Source organism: Moschus berezovskii, chromosome 4 (assembly GCF_049115385.1).
Source record: "Moschus berezovskii isolate FMDL1 chromosome 4, NW_MosBer_1.0, whole genome shotgun sequence".
NCBI classification, from domain to species: Eukaryota; Metazoa; Chordata; class Mammalia; order Artiodactyla; family Moschidae; genus Moschus; species Moschus berezovskii.
Window position 1 is genome coordinate 54,959,722 of NC_142463.1, and position 18,011 is coordinate 54,977,732.

Consider the following 18,011-nt stretch of genomic DNA (forward strand, 5'->3'; position numbering starts at 1 on the left):
GACAACTTTTGTTAACGGTTCAATGAGTCCATATGTGGAATGAGAAAAACCACCTGGACAAATGCAGCTTCCAAAGTCAATTAAAGTCAGGCTGATAACCAGCCAGTCAAGAGATGGTAACTGGTCTGTGCTCATCAACTGTGTCACAGAAATTCAACTTGCTTGAAACAACAAAACTATTCCCTGAAGTGACCCTCTAAATTTTAAAGTGAACAAAAATTGAATACTGCTAAAATTAAATACAGATTTCCCTGGTGACTCAGTGGTAAAAAATCCTCCAGCCAATGCAGGAGGATCCAGTTTGATCCCTGGGTCAGGAAGATCCCCTGGAGAAGGAAACAGCAACCCACTCCAGTACTATTGCCTGGGAAATCCCATGGACAGAGGATTCTGGCAGGCTACAGTCCATGAGGTTGCGAAGAGTCAGACACAACTTAGCGACTGAGCATGCATGCAAAATTAAGTATATCAACCCATGATATCAGTATTTCCATGTTAAGTTTAAAATTATTTTTTTTCTTGAAGTTTGTATAGTGCTTAAGAGAACTTTAACATTTTAGAATCTGACAGTCTTTAAAATTTACAAAGGTAACTGACTTCAGCCTTATGACTTTTAACAGTATAAAAGTATCTGGTTTGGTTAACAAGCAATATTGGAATGTTTAAGAGAAATTATGACTCACTATATTTACCAAGTTTCATTTATTAATATTAACAGAGTTGTAAGTATCCAGGAAAAACCTGCTTGTTGTAATTTTACATTTATTCTATAAGGCATGTAATGTGCTAAAAAATAAAATGAAATACAGTATATGTGTAAATACAAAGAATGTAATTAAGTTAAGCAGCAGTATCATTATTAACAGCTAACATTCAAAGAGCATTTTCCCAGTGCTCAACACTGTTCCCCCACGTACTCTACAATATAAACTTATTCATTCAACAAATTATCACTGACCAGCCACCATATGCTAGGCACTGAGAATTAAGTCAATGAACAAAACATAATTTCAACCTTCCTGGATCTTATATTTTAATAAAAAGAGGCAAACAATAAACATCAAGTATGGTAATTACTGTGAAGAAAAATAAACCAGGGAAAGCGAAAGAAGGAAGTGTTATTTGGTGTAAAGAGGGCCATATCTGTAAGCATCATTCACAGCAAAGTCTATGTATATGATGCCCCTTGGAAACTCCATCAGGGAAAACATCCCTAGACCAAGTGACATGTGAACCAAAGGCATGCAAACATGTAAGTGTATTATAGGAAAAGAAAAAAAGTACTGGAACTGCCTGCCAGTCCAGTGGTTAGGACTCCACAGTTTCACTGCCTCAGACCTGGGTTTGATTCCTATTCAGGGAACTACTTAATTTTAGTAGTTTTCCATTTTAGTTTACTTTCAAGTTGAGAAAGTCACTTAAGGGAATAGTTTTGTTGTTTCAAGTAAGATCCCACAAGCCCTGCAGAGTAAACAAAAAGAAAGTACAAAAGTCATTTTACCTCAAAAAGGTGTTTTAAGGTAGATTTAATCTGTTAAAGAAATAGGAATACCAGACCAACCGACCTGCCTCCTGAGAAATCTTTGTGCAGGTCAAGAAGCAACAGTTATAACGAAACATGGAACAACAGACTGGTTCCAAATCGGGGAAGGAGTACGTCAAGGCTGTATATTGTCACCCTGCATATTTAACTTGTATGCAGAGTACATCATGAGAAATGCTGGACTGGATGAAGCACAAGCTGGAATCAAGACTGCTGGGAGAAATATCAATAAACTTAGATATGCATGTGACACCACACTTATAGCAGAAAGCAAAGAAGAACTGAAGAGCCTCTTGATGAAAGTGAAAGAGGAGAGTGAAAAAGTTGGGTTAAAACTGAGCATTCAGAAAACTAAGATCATGGCATATGGACCCATCACTCCACGGCAAATAGATGGGGAAACAGTGACAGACTTTATTTTTTTGGGCTCCAAAATCACTGCAAATGGGGACTGCAGCCATGAAATTAAAAGACGCTTACTCCTTGGAAGGAAAGTTATGACCAACCTAGATAGCATATTAAAAAGCAGAGACATTACTTTGCCAACCAGGTCCGTCTAGTCAAGGCTATGGTTTTTCCAGTAGTCATGTATGAATGTGAGAGTTGGACTATAAAGAAAGCTAAGGGCCGAAGAACTGATGCTTTTGAACTGTGGTGTTAGAAAGACTCTTGAGAGTACCTTGGACTGCAAGATCTAACCAGTCCATCCTAAAGGAAATCAGTCCTGAATATTCATCGGAAGGACTGATGCTGAAGCTGAAACTCCAACACTTTGGTCACCTGATGCGAAGAACTGACTCATCTGAAAAGACCCTGATGCTGGGAAAGACTGAAGGCGGGAGGAGGAGGAGACAACAAAGGATGAGATGGTTGGATGGCCTCACTGACTCAATGGACATGAGTTTGAGTAAACTCCAGGAGCTGGTGATGGGCAGGGAGGCCCGGGTGCTGCAGTCCACGAGGTCGCAGAGTCGGACACGACTGAGTGACTGAACTGAACTCTGTTCAACCCATAATAATCATGGAATAGCTTCCTCTTTAAACAAGGTTGTCTCTTTTCTAGTATGAAAGTCATTCTCCTAGATATAAGAGAAGTAAAATAGGATTTGAGTAGTTGTTATTATTTAATATTATCTCCTCAATCAATGGACCTCTTCCCTACTGATCTTGCTCTAAATTTAGCTAAAGTCCTTCTTGCTGTCTTATACATTTTTTGCTAACTTCAACTCATTCAGAGCTCAAGTCTCCCCACATTCTTCCTGACACATTTTTGTATATACCATCAGTTACATACTATTATGGGAATTCTTGATACATTTTCTTTTGAAGTTCATTAGAAATTACTTAATGTGCAAGTCACAATATTTTCTCTGGATGACTCATACACTTTTCTCGCCTCTGGAAATTTTGTGTAACTTTAATAACATGTCTCATTTTTAAAACTATGTTTCATTTTTAAGTGCTCTCTATCAATACTGATTGTTTATACCATAGTGGTCACTCTTTTTTCTGAACTTTTTGAAACCTGCTTTTCTATGAATTCCTAACCAATAATTTAAAATCCAAAGTAACACAAACACTAATATTTGATTCCCATGATTTCCATTTCTATCTAGGAGACAAAGAATAGTGTATTATGGAAAAGCACGGGCTTTGAAATCAGACAGGTATTTGTCACTTACTAGCCATGTAACACGGAGAAGGCAATGGCACCCCACTCCAGTACTCGTGCCTGGAAAATCTCATGGATGGAGGAGCCTCGTGGGCTGCAGTCCATGGGGTCACTAAGAGTCGGACACAACTGAGCGACTTCACTTTCACTTTTCACTTTCATGCATTGGAGAAGGAAATGGCAAGCCACTCCAGTGTCCTTGCCTGGAGAATCCCAGGGACGGGGGATCCTGGTGGGCTGCCGTCTCTGGGGTTGCACAGGGTCAGACACGACTGAAGCGACTTAGCAGCAGCAGCAGCCATGTAACAAACTTCTCTAAGCCTCTACTTTGACATCAATAAATAACAAATAGCATTTACTGAACACCTATCTTATATCAAGCTGTTTAGTGGCTCAGATGGTAAAGAACCTCCCTGCAACGCAGGAGACCTCGGTTCAATACCTTGGTCCAAAAGATCTCCTGAAGAAGGGAATGGCAATCCATTCCAGAATTCTGATCTGGAAAATTCCACAGACACAAGAGCTTGGCAGGCTACAGTCCATGGGGTCGCAAGAGTTAAGACACTACTGAGTGACTAATACTTTCACTTTATCTTATATCAAGTGCCTTATATACTTCATACGCAAATCTAAAGTACTACATCATGTATACTGAGGAAAACAAGAGCTTAGATACAAGCTACTTGCATCAAGTCAGAGTTCCTAAGTGATAGAGCCAGGATTTAAAATCTAGGTCCATCTGATTCCAATCCCATGTTCTTTTTGGTACAACACAAAGAGACTATAAAACTCATTCACTTGCCCAAAACAGTTAATTCCATATGTACCTCACTATTTTTCCTTGTTGGTCAGAATCAATTTCATACCAGCAATACTCTACAACTTTCAGGAGACTAAATTGCCAGCAAATAATCTATCAAAACTTCTGATAATCTTTATTATTAATGCATTGTTTAATTAGTCCACTTAATTAAAAGTAAGAATCCCATCACATTATGCCAAACACAATTTTCAGGCATTTTTGTGGTAAAAGAATCTTATATGCAATCAGAAAAACCCAGGGTTAGAGAGACAGAAAAAGTCAGGTAGCTGAACTACCTTATTCAGTGTAATGTGCTACTCATTCATCCTCTAAATTCTTAAAATTCTTAAAACACATAGAGAAAAGGGCTTTTTTAAAAAAATAAGAAAAAACTATCATTCTTGTGAGTAATGCAGATCAAGACAACAGAAACACTCACCATAGTTTTCCAGAAACCAAGCAACCACCATACAGCACTTGGTACAAATTTGTCAATATCATTATGGAACTATAGTTTCTCTTAATTATCTTCTCTTTCTCTTCTCCTCTTTCCCTCTTCATACATTAGATTTCGAATAGCCAATTAAGTGAATGAAAGAATGCTTCCCAGGCCTAAACACTACCATTCACATCACTTTGAATCCTGACAATCAGGTAAATTGATCTGAGTAAACAGAAACTAAGTGGCAGAAGGCTAATTTTTTTTTCTATTTTGTAAAAGGAAGTTTAATTTAAAAAAAGATTTAGGTAATGAGGTTTATAAATAGGTTTCTAATACTAAGCTGTAGTATAGTGCCATATTAAAGGACTTCTAAAATGCACCCACTGATAATTTTAAAAATCAATAATAAGCTGAAAGTGACATATTAAAGGACTTCTAAAATGCACCTGCTGATGTTTTAAAAATCAATAATAAACTGAAAGTGACACTTTTTGGATTGATGCAAATGTTCTAAAACTGGACTGTGGAAATAGTTGCACAACAGTGTAAATTTACTAAAAATCACTGGACTATACTCTTAAAAAGAATATAACTCAGAAATCCTACCAAAATAAGCTGTTATTAAAAAGTAACCAGAATGGTCCTCTCTTATATTAGTACCTTGAAATTAACATCATCATTTAGATTTATTATTCTGCAAATATGCATGCTTACTCGAAATGAACCCCAAGTATAGTTTCAAGCACCTTGGGGACTCTAAGTACTGAACTACATTTGTGATCCCCTTTAATAAACCAATACAATTCTTAAGTATGTGAACTTACCACTGTGCAAAATTTTAAATGAAACACTAACCATGTAAGAGCTGCCTTACTAAAACTGCACACAAAACAAAATGTATAAGGAAACAAAGAGTTTGGATAAATAACACCTTGATGAATAAATTTAAGTGATTTCTATTTTTAAAAGTCAACGTATTCAAATCACAGCTACATCCAGTTCTGCCTTTGTGTATAAAACACAGTTTTAGCAAAAACAGTCCTTGAATATAAGACCCAGAAGAAAATTCAAATGTCCCTGTAAAATGTAATATACAACAATTCCTTAGAATATACACAGTGGAGCTAGAACAATGCCTATGTGACACTTAGCGAGATACTTAATCTCTGTTTCGATTCTCTCAGTTGTAGAATGAGGATAACAGTAAACATCATTACAAGGTTGTTGTGAGGCATAAATGATAATGAATACAATATTTACACAACGGCAAACCACTCCAGTACTCTTGCCTGGAAAATCCCATGAATGGAGGAGCCTGGTAGGCTGCAGTCCGTGGGGTCACTAAGGGTCGGACATGACTGAGCAACTTCACTTTCACACACTGGAGAAGGAAATGGCAACCCACTCCAGTGTTCTTGCCTGGAGAATCCCAGGGATGGGGGAGCCTGGTGGGCTTCCATCTATGGGGTCACACAGAGTCAGACACGACTGAAGTGATTTAGCAGCAGCAACACATGGCATATGTTCAATAATTTTAAGTTAGTATTACTTTTATAATAGTAAGAGCTTCCCTGGTGGCTCAGAAGTGAAGAATCCGCCGGCCAAGCAGGAGACACAGGTTCAATTACTGGCTTGGGAAGATTCCCTAGAGAAGAGAATGCAACCTACTCTAATATTCTTGCCTGGGAAATCCCATGGACAGAGGAGCCTGGCAGGCTACAACCCATGGATTGCAAGAGCCAATCACAACTTAGCAACTAAACAATAACAATGATAGTAATAGTTCAGACAAAATACTTTCACAAGTACTCTTGTTTTTGCTCCAATCAGAGTATATTTATTTAATGTTTTTGCTCCAATCAGAGTATATTTATTTAATGAATGTTTTATTAAACAGAAATTGTCCAAAAATTTTAATTTTATATAAAAAATTAAATGCAGGTGCCCTTACTATGCCCTAATATTGGTTCTCCAAGTGTGATATCCTAATCTATTAAATCTAACACTCTCGGGGTTGAACCCAGCCATGTACTGCTTTTAAAGAAGAAAAAGAAAACTTCCAGGTGATTATGATGTATGCTAAAGTTTGAGAGTCACTGCTTTATAGTAGTTACAAACAAATCAAAATTTCCTTCATGAAATTTTGCTAACTATAGAAAGAAAAATACCTACCCATAAACGTGCCTTAGACCAAACTAGAAATAAGCATTTATTCTAATTCAGTGGTAACTCTATAATCTTTACAAAAGTCAGTTACTTTTTCCTTCACTCTTCATGAGATATTATCCTATAACATGATGCCCAAAGTCAACATTTTAAATTTAAATCTCCAGGCCAAAAAGAAATTTTTTTAGAAATTGTTTTTGCATAACATTTAATTTTAACAAAAGCTCAGCAAATGAAAGAGTACTGGGGTATAAAATGTTACTCTTAAAATTATTCTTGAAAAAAACATCTAATTTCCACAGCGACAGGCCATTAATGATATTCTGGTCCTAACAATTAACGAATGACAATAAGCAAAGTTCATTTATAAAGGAAATTAAATGGATCTTCAACTCTATCCATGGGACTTACATAAAAGAAAAATATGTGCAGGACCACAGTAATAAATCTTTCTATGCCTTCTTTTGAAATTAATAAAGTGAAATGGAAGGGTAGAAAATAAAGTACAAAAGGAGAATTCCATTTAAGAAAGTTGCACTTACACTTGAAGCCAGCCTGAAAGAGGATGTTAATGAGGTATAACTGACTCAGTTTTTTCAGTACCCTATAACTCAATTTATAATCTGCACACCACAAAGTTATACTGTTCATAAATACGAAATAAATATTTTAAAAGTAAAACAACAAATTTAAATTTGAGACTTTTTATGACAGGGGAGGGAAAGGAAAGGGTGGGAACTAACATTCTTTGAAATAAGAAGATACCACAGGGTAGCTGTCATAAAAACCAGAATGAGAATCACTGCTTGAAAGGAATTTGAAGAATGAAAAGAAAGCTGCCAAGTCATAGGATAAAAGTCCAAAAAGCTATTAGCTGGTCAGGAATGCTATACCAAAGTTTTCAAAACAAAACTTCTAAGTGGGAGGGGAGAGAAAAAAACAGGTGAAGTATCCTTGAAGGCTATCAATGACAGAAATTAAAAGTATCCTGCTTGCTCAAATAATATTTAAACATAAACAGGGTCTAGCATACAATCAGAAAGCAAAGAAGGCATTTCTTTGATGTCCCCTTCTAGAGTTTCTGAAAACTATTAACACCATGAGAAAAACGTCTAAGTGTTGAGATGTCCAGGTAATACAACCTAGATCAAGTTCTAGGATTTCTCAGGTTACTCATATCAAAACAGGATAAAAATGCATTAATGCTTACAAAGAGAGTTAAAGTTCAAAACCAGACAAAATTATTCTGTGGTACCAGATATCAAAATAGTGATTTCCTACCAGCCTGGGGAATTAATAACCAGAATACAGCACAAGATAGTTTCTGAGGTTTTGATAATGCTCCGTTTCTCAGTAATGATTACACACTTCTATGTTCACACTGTGAAAATTCACTAAACTGTACACTTACAGGAACTTTCTGTGTGTATTAATATGATAATCATATTTACATTTTTTTAAAAGCAGAGAGGGAAAAAAAGGAAATTTCTCTCTCAGGAAATGAAGCATATTACTATAAAAACATTGAAAATTAAAGTTTAGCAGAGACCATTCAGATTAAGAATTATAGGTTTGGGGTGGGGAGTAGAGATTTAATCCAGCAAAGTATTACAAAGTCCCTCAGGGGCTATCAGTAGATAAATCTCACAAAGATACACACACACACCTTTTTCAGGAGGAAAAAATCTTGGTTCCTCCCTTTATAATACAACCAAGCTAAATTTCACTCTATGAAACACATAAATCTGCTTCTAATGGAAAAGTGTATATGAACTGCAGGATCTACTTTCCTTAAACTTCTGTCCAATTGAAAAAAAAAGTTGCTAGTAAAGAGGTAAGTGAGTGCCAGAATACAATTTTTAACAACTGCTATTCCTGGACCACTTCAGCGCCATTTTGAAAACCCAACTCGTCCATTAGGCAGGATAGCAGAATTCTGGTAGAAATAAAAAGGTATAAATTATGTTCCAATCCCGTAATACTCATCCCAATCCAAACTATAAGGAAATTTCATCACACAGGGTCCCTCACCTGCAATTCTCCTTATGTAACCCCCAAGCAGAGGACATACTGTTTTCAAATATTTACGTTTTCACACTCACAATGTTAATCTGGTTTTTCTTCCTAACATTTATGTAACGACTTCAATCTAAAGGCAAAAGAAAATACTAGTCAATATTTAATAACACAATAGCTTTGGAACATTACAGCTTTAAAATATAAATAAGCATAACAATCTCACTTTAAAAAAAAAAGTACTTGCTTATCTTAATTATTCCATAAAGGAAAAAACAAACCACATCTTTGTAAACAATAAGAATTTTAAATGTATTTTAAAAGCTTTCCTTGGCATGGATGCCCTCACTAATGCTCACATGAAATTTCTTAGATTACTATTTAACTTCAGTAAATGCATATTGCCATGCCATTCTTAACAGCTGAAAAAGAAAAGAACTCATAATGGCTAATGAACACTATTTTAATTAAATATTTTAGAAGGCTAAGATATCAAGCTGTATATTACTATTTAATAAAGGAAATACCTTAAGTACACATCCTAATTGTTGATTGGAGAAGTTTACTCTCTGATCCCACAAAATCTATCAAAGTCGTTTTTCTCTTTGCAGCTTCTTGTACCCTTAGTACTAGTAGCGCTTAGTCACTCAGTCTGTGCCCGACTTTTTGCAACTGGATGGACTGTAGCCTGCCAACCTCCTCTGTCTGTCCATGGGGATTCTCCCCTCAAGAACACTGGAGTGAGTTGCCATGCCCTCCTCCAGGGGACTGTCCCAACCGAGGACTGAACCCAGATCTCCCGCACTGCAGGCAGATTCTTTACCATCTGAGCCACCAGGAAGCAAAGCAGTTTCATATTTTATCTCTTCAAGAAAGAAGAAATTGCTTCATTTAATCCTACTAAATTCTGGTATATAGAAAAATAATATTTCTAATTTTGGTTGACAAGAAAAAGAAGTATAAAACATTGTTTTGTACAAAATGAGCTTTTATTATCCTCAAATCATAAAGTGCTTTGAAAAACTAAGAAAACAAATACAATAAAGAGGCCAGGGCAAAAGATATTAAACACGTTGTAAGAATCATTTAAAAAGCAATATTATTAAGCAAAACTGAAACATAGCAAAACAAAGAAAAACTATTTAGTAGACTAAACAATTACCGATTTCCAGAAAAACATTTACACTCTCACTTCACACCAATGCCAGTTGAGAAAGTAAATTTACTTAAATCGAAGTTACTAAAACTAAAATAAACGTATTAAAATCAGTATCATTTATTTGCTACATTTTCAGAGAAGGAAAATTTTCATAAGATTAGAAGTAAAACAAAATTAGGTTAATGATTTGGTTACATTAATTTTAAAATTCTGTTTATCTGAAAAACTCACAAAAGAAATGTATCTATTAAGCATGTTTCACCTCAGTAGTAATTTAAGGAAAAACGTGGTATAATATGACTTACCCCCATTACATTTTTAAATAATATTTAATGTTGAGGTATAGAGCAACAGCCATGACAACATGAATATAAATTGATCCTTTTAACAAATATCCCGACACTGTTTTAAGAGCCTTTAAAATTTACTTAAAAATTAAATCTGTAATGTACTAGGAGATAATACTGATATTATATGCATGAAACACCTTATACATAAATGTTCTTCACGTTCCTTTTTATAGACGCAAAAAAATTAGAAAAGGAGAATAATACATCTACACATGGAACATCATACAACCATTTATAATAATGATTATAAGACACTGTGAGAATGGGAAAATGTTACCTATAATTAGGTTAAAAGCAGGACATGAAATTATTTTTATCTGTAAATATATAAAAGATATATTTTTATATAATGAAAGGAATACATCAAAAATTTAATATGGTTATATTAATTCCCAATATTCAAAATCCCAAAACAGCCACTAAATCATTAAAACATACATAAGTACACAGTTAATACCTAAATCAAGTGCTACATACCATCATTATCAACAAAGGGAGAATAAGGTTTAAATTAACATATTAAAATAGACTGAGTCACTTTTAAGTCATGTCTGACTCTTGCGATCCCATGAACTGTAGCCTGTCAGGATCCTCTGTCCATGGGATTTTCTAGGCAAGAATACTGGAGTGGTTTGCCATTTCCTTCTCCAGGTGATCTTTCCCAACCCAGGGATCGAACCCAGGTCTCCTGCACTACAGGCAGATTATTTACCAACTGAGCTACCAGGGAAGCCTAAAAGAGGCTGAAAAGGCAAGCAAAGCCACAAAGAAAATCTTCAACAAAAATAAACACTTCTCACCTCAGGATGTTCAGCTGTGCTAAGTATGGAGACTCACTGTTACCATCAGGATTCAAAACTATACACCTGATTCATACAGAAAGGTCGATTACAAATTCTAATTATCTGCTCTGAAAATTCCTTCATCAACAAATGTGCTAGTCTTCAGCAAATTGGTTAATTACTACTATTATCAAATATTAAATGTAAAGACTCTTACTTGGGAAGTAGCCCCTTGAAATATTAAATAAGATAAAAGCAATAAAATAAAACAAAGTCCATACACAGCAGCACCATCTTCTCACTATCACTGTTGAGTGCATTTTCTGGAAAACTGAAACACTTTTATTAACAAAGCTTTGACAACATTTACTCTTAAATGTGATGCTTTTGAACTGTGGTGCTGAAAAGACTCTTGAGAGTCCCTTGGACAGCAAGGAAATCAAACCAGTCCATCCGAAATGGAATCAACCCTGAATATTCATTGGAAGAACTGAAGCTGAAGCTACAATACCTTGGCCACTTGATGTGAAGAGCCGACTCACTGAAAAAGACCCTGATGCTGGGAAATACTGAGGGCAAAGGAGAAGTGGGTGACAGAGGATGAAATGGTGGGAATGGCACCAATGACTCAATGGACATGAGTTTGAGCAAACTCAGAAAGATAGTGAAGGACAGGGAAGCCTGGAGTGCTTCATGGGATCGCAAAGTGTTGGACACGACTTAGCAACTCAAGAACTCATAAAAATCTTCTAAAAAGATATCAGTTTCTTAATTCAATTCCTAAAACAGTACATAGAATAAAATTTATTTCTAATTAACATCATCACTATGACAGACCATGTGCTATCCTGCTCTACAACACTGTGATTCCCTCGGAAGTTAATAATTATAGGACTGTATGTCTCCATGCAATGACACTACCTTTTAAAGTTCCACATACTTAATAGAGCTTCTTCAATAGCCTTGAAATAAGACGACATTTCAGTTGTCAGTGTGCCTAACTTCAGTGGCCAATCTTGCAATCTGTGGGCTAAAAAAATCAGATAACCAACTCTGTTGGGGTCGCAAAATGTTATTTATTCCAGCAAGTAGTTCCTGAATAAAACTCACAGGCTTATTATACTTGGTTACAGTTATTCTGAAGCCTCAGAGCTCTGCTGTTTCAAATGGAAGAATTCACTATCACTCAAAAAATGTTTAATTACTGACTGTAACATACATACTCTGGAGTTCCAAAATAATAAAAATTGAATAGTCTGATAGTATCCTCTGGGAAAATTATTCAACTTACTTGTCTCTGAATAGAGAAAAATTATCTACGTGAGAAATAACAGATAAAAAGAAAAAGAAGCAAAAAAGTGAGAAAGACAAGTTCAAATGAAATAGCAGAGTCCATAACATTTGGTTTTAGAAGTCAAGACTTGACATCTTGGGAAATATTTACTCATACTGTGTTTTTTAATGTATGCTGAAGCTGAAACTCCAATACTTTGGACACCTCGTGCGAAGAATTGATTCACTGGAAAAGACCCTGATGATGGGAGGGATTGGGGACAGGAGGAGAAGGGGATGACAGAGGATGAGATGGCTGGATGGCATCACCGACTCGATGGACATGAGTTTGGGTAAACTCTGGGAGTTGGTGATGGACAGGGAGGCCTGGCATGCTGCGATTCATGGGGTCGCAAAGAGTCAGACACAACTGAGCGACTGAACTGAACAGTGGTTATCAGAGTATTAACTAAAGAAATTTGCACTACAGTATACATCACATATACTTTAAAAATCAGAAGAATGGAATTCTTTTGAAGTCCAGTGGTTAGGACTTCATTCTTTCACTGCCAAGGGAACAGCACGGCCAAAAAAACCCAAAAAACAAAAAAAATCAAAAGACTTGTACTTAAATTGACACTGAATTTTCATATGAAATGGCAGATTTTTAAAAAGTCCTACAACATACTTTCTTGATATTTCTGATCAAATAATTTTCTGTAAACTGTCTTGGACACTGGTTCAGAAAAAGGAAATTAAATGTATATTCTTCATATAATTAATATGTAACATAGGTATTACACTATACAGTTTACAGAGTTACAGGTCTATGGAATTAGCATTATGTCATATCTAAACAAAAAAATTCCAAGTGAGGACATTATCACTTTTGTTAATATCCTCTGATCACTGAAGCTCATTAGCTCTCAAAGATGACTTCTATGACAATAATAAATGAGAAAAAAGAAAATAAAATTTCTTGGTTATCTAAGTTTTACTCAAGCAAAACTCAAATCATATTAAGATATATTTCTCCTTGAATTTTCTCAGTATATTTCTACCCAGCACTTGGGTATTTTAGTGTCTGTAGAAATCTAACAATTTCTAAGATCTGCTACCAAACACAGTTTATAAAACAAAGTTGTTAAGAATAAACAACAAATACTATTGCAAGGATTGGATACACCAAAGGCCCAATTCCCAAGCAAAATTGTGTAAACACCTTTGCAAAGGTCACTATAAAATTGTCATCTTTGCATCCATAGTCATCTTCACAACATCCAATCTCTAACAAAATAAAATGTACTCAACAAAAGTTACTTAATGAAAGACAGGCTTTACTTAAGTTAAGAATTCACGGAGTTTCAATTAAACATCAACTTCAATTGATGATTTTTTTCGGGGGGGGCGGGGAGAGACAGGTGATATCAAACAATTTGGGGGGTGGGCTGAGACCTGTTTGAAAAAATTAAGAGGGAAAAAAATTGCCTCACACACTGACTCCAAATTCTCCCCAACTCAAGCTCTGCTCCCACCATCATGAGCTGCTTATTTCAGGAACATGGCTGATAACCCTCTACTATCCTTCCTTTTCTCTGCAACTTCTCCAATTCCATTTCACTATCAACCTATACACACCCCCACGTCTCATTTTCCTGTTTCCCACATCACAGCTCTCAACACTCACTTTTATTCCCAACATGCCTGCTTGAACTATTTCAAGATAAAACCACACCAACCAGGAAGAGTGGTCGCTTTTTTTATGTGACAGGTCTGCTAGTAGTCTGGAGGGAAAAATACAAAAAACAATCACAAAATGCTGCCTAGCAACTTTTGAGTATATGCACATTTGTTTTATGAACTACTGATATATCTTACATTCTTCAGTTGAACTCACTAAAGTACACAGTCAGAACTATTTAATTAAGCTGGTAACTTTTTAAATTGGAAAACTCCAATACATACACTTGAGTAACCATTTACAGCACATAAGTATCGAAAAATATAAACATACGAATATAAATGTAAATAAAAAGCACAACTATTAAAACTCGGGACTTTCCTAGCAGTCCAGGGATTATATCTGCACACTTCCAATGCAGGCGGCAGCAATTTGATCTCTGGGGGGGAACTAAGATCCCATGTGCCCTGCAGCATGACACATATGTCTATATGTATGTATGCTGTTGTTTAGTCCTAAGTCATGTCTGATTTTTTCGCAACCCCATGGACTGTAGCCCACAAGACTCCTCTGTCCATGGGATTTCCCAGGCAAGAATACTAAAGTGGACTGCCATTTCCTTTTCCAGGGGATCTTCCCAACCCAGGGATTGAACCTGTGCCTCTTGCACTGGCAGGCAAGGGGAGGTGGATTCTTCACCACTGAGCCACCAGGGAAACCTACACACACACACACAGACACACATACACACACAGACACACACACACACAAGTGGGGGGGGTGTGCGTGTAAAACTCAAGTGAAAAACATTTCTTTAAATCTTATTTCATGTGGACTTTTTGTACAGAGCTAGCTACCAGCATACTAAATTTCTATGGTAAAAATAATGCTATCAAGATACTTTCACAAAACTATAATACCAAAAAAATCTGTACAATTTATTTTTTAAAGCATGTATGTATGAGTCTAAAAACAAGATGTAACACTAAATAAAAATTAAGAAATTTTTTACTTATTACTAATGTTGTGATACTTTATCTTAAAACAACACCCCTCCATTTCTTCCTCTCCGTTAAAAAAAATGAAAATATCTGTAATAATAGCTACCGCTAAGTGTGGTTACAGAGATTTTAGGGCTGAGGAAGGTAACTTGGAAGAATGCGTACCAGGAAGTATTTTACCCTTTATTTTACTCCGTACTAAATGCAGGGAAAAATAACACGTTTATAGTTTAAAAAAAAATTATGATTACCTGATTAGATTGCTAATTTACCACTATGAATACTAAATAAATCCAGACTACTCAAAAAAAAAATTATTCTATAAACTCACTTTGATAAAACGTTGGAGAAAAGCTAATTTTATCTCAAACTCACTTAAGGAAAAATTGAATTCAAACTCAGTTTAAGAGAAGTTTGCTTTTGACAGAAAACGTTCCACTATTACCTGAAATATGTAACCTAAAACAATCATCCCTGAAAAACAAAGAATTTCATAAAAACAGTAATCAAAATCTTGCTGGGGGGAAAAAAAAACCCTGATCTTTAATTATAAGTTAATAAGCACGTACAAAAAATTAAAAGAATGGCTTTATTCTGTCATCGGATATTGTTCTGATATACAAAGGATCTCTCCAAATGCTGCCAAAAGTTATCGTAAATACAAAGTAAGTTAGAGTGACGAGAAAGTTATCAATGAGCAAATAAATGGGAGTACATGAAGAAACGGAACGCGCTCTATTTTAAGCGTCTGAGGAGGACAAGTGGAGAAAGCTGCTGCGGAAGAAACAAGCGACAGAATGGTTAACAGGTCTGGAATTCTTTAGAAAATGGCAACAAGCGTAAAAACTGACAAGAACGTCTGAAAGTAAGAGGAACGGTATCCAATGGAATCGTCACGTCTCTACGAGCACGGCTCCGGACTTCCAGTGAGACCGCGGAGGAACAGGAACTCTCACTAAGCGGGGAAGAAGGAGCCCGAGCTGAGGGGTACAGTCGCTTCTGCAGGTGGCGGAGCGCCCGCAGGGGGGTGGGGAGGAGGATAGTGTTGCCTCAACTGGGTCAATGTATATTCCCTTCAGGACTAGAGAAAGCTGACACAGCACGTCTCCCGGCACCAAGAGGAACTTGCCCTAGGCCCCTCCCTAGCAACTTGCCTTGTACAAAGAGTTGCGAGTCCCAGGCCCCCGGAACCCAGGGCTCCGCCATCCAGGACAACTGCTCTGCCAACAAGGTCCCGCGAGAGTCGAGAGATCTCGCGATACAAACCCCCTAGCATCTCGCGAGTTTCCTCTACAACCAACATGGCGGAACCCAGAAATCCGTATTTCAGTACTTAAAAAGGGCTTCATTTACAAACAGAAGAACGTGTAAAAAAGACAAAGGGCAGGAAGTCTTTTCCGCTTTATATTTCTCTTCGTATCCCCCAGGGGAGAAGAAAAAATGCAAACAACCCTAAGACCCGCAACGATCACGGTTACTACAGAGACACAGCAACTTCCAGCCTCAGCCAGCCTCCGAGCCTGTCACGTGGAAGCGGGTTCTTGGCGTGCCGGTCACGTGGACCGGTACTTAGCAAGCGCGCGCCCGTTGGCCTCCCGAGAGCCCTCCCCCGCCCCCCTTTTGCCCGCGCACACGTGCGCGCGCACCCCCGCCCCACGTGGGGGCTCCGCCGCCGCCGCGGTCGCCGCGGCAGCCTCCCGCCCACCCCCTCCCAGCACTCCGTTCCAAATCCGGGTCCCAGAGCCGATCGTCCCCGAGTACCCTCCTCCTCCATTCTCCCTCCCCCGCATCTGGCCCCCACCACGTGCCCCGAGCGCCTGCTCACCTTTCGTGAGGGGCTGGGCGCCGCAGGCCACTCAGGGAGGCGCCGTCGCCGTGGCCGCTCTCCGCCCCCGCCACGGCACTGGCTCGGGTGGCCGCCGCTGCAGGAAGCTCAACAGCGGCGCCGGGGCGCTTCCAGGTGGGTCCCCGCCTCCCGTTCCTGCCACTTCCCGCAGCAGCAGCGGCTCCTTCCGGTCCCCTCCTTTCTCGTCCTCGCTGGGACGGGCGGGCGGCGGCGGCGGCGGCTGCAGGCGCGCTCAGTACACCGCCTGCTGGTAACCGCAGCCGGTGCAGCGCGGGCTGGCAGGGCGGGCCGGGGGCGACATCCGCCCCCGCCCCAGGGCGAGGGTTGGTCTTCCGAGAAGGCCCCCGGACCAACCCCTGCTGTTGTCTAACTTGGTCCTACCTAAGGAGGAAAGGTGTCCCTGTAGCGCCGTGGTTGGAAGTCCGCTTCATCCTACCTTTTCTGGCCTCTAGAGATTTGTACACCCTCCCTCCTTAGCATTGTGGTCTTAGGTAGAAAAATATGTGTATATATTGTATATACTCCACCCTACCTGATATCCGACCGCATAGCCCCCTCACTCACCTCTCTGGCTTTCCCTCTGTTCCTTCAACAAGCAGGCTCAGGACTTCGCTTATGCTGTTCCCTCCGGCTGGAACACTTCTCCCAGATTTCTTTCAGCCACCCGTATTTCAGGTACCTTCTCAGAGGCTGACATCTGAGGCTTCGCAGACCACCGCTCACTCTATCCAAAGGAGCATTTTGGAACGCTGCTCTTACCTGCTTACATTTCTTCATGGCAGTTAGCACTTCCAGACCTTATTTGTCTGTTCTTAGCCACCAAGATTGTGAGATCCTTAACGTCAGAGACTTTGTAACAGTTTTGTTTTTGCTATAGCCACAGAACCTGTGTCTGGTAACAAACAGTATTTGATACTCTATTAAGACTCAGATGATAAAGAATCTGCTTGCAATGCAGGAGACCCTGGTTTGATCCCTGGGTAGGGAAGCTAACCTGGAGAAGGGGTTGGCTACCCACTCCAGGATTCTTGCCTGGAGAATTTCGTGGACACAGGAGCCTGGCGGGCTGTATACACCATGGGGTTGCAAAGAGTCCAACCGGACTGAATGACTAACACTTTCACTTTCTAAATCTTTTCAAGGAACTATAGCAACATTCAGGAAAAGGCCCAATACCCACTGATGGACATAAGTACTTACCTTGGGTTGATAGTTTCATTGCCAAGTTCACCATTTATGAGCTAAATTTCCTTTCCGCTCTGTAATTTGAAGATTATAT

The 18,011-nt window shown here is 38.4% G+C and overlaps 1 protein-coding gene across 5 annotated transcripts in view; it reads right to left on the minus strand.

Moving 5' to 3' along the window:
- ZZZ3 (zinc finger ZZ-type containing 3) overlaps positions 1-16,851 on the minus strand; it is a 121,402-nt gene extending 104,551 nt beyond the window's left edge. For 4 of the 5 annotated variants that reach the window (XM_088835401.1, XM_088835402.1, XM_055403142.2 and 1 more), the window contains exon 1: positions 16,712-16,851. The gene's annotated coding sequence lies outside the window, so the exon portion shown is untranslated. Of the gene's footprint in view, positions 1-16,040; positions 16,477-16,711 lie in introns of those variants that run through there. The other variant, XM_088835400.1, reaches the window with a different exon arrangement.
- Between the last annotated feature and the right edge of the window lie 1,160 nt (positions 16,852-18,011).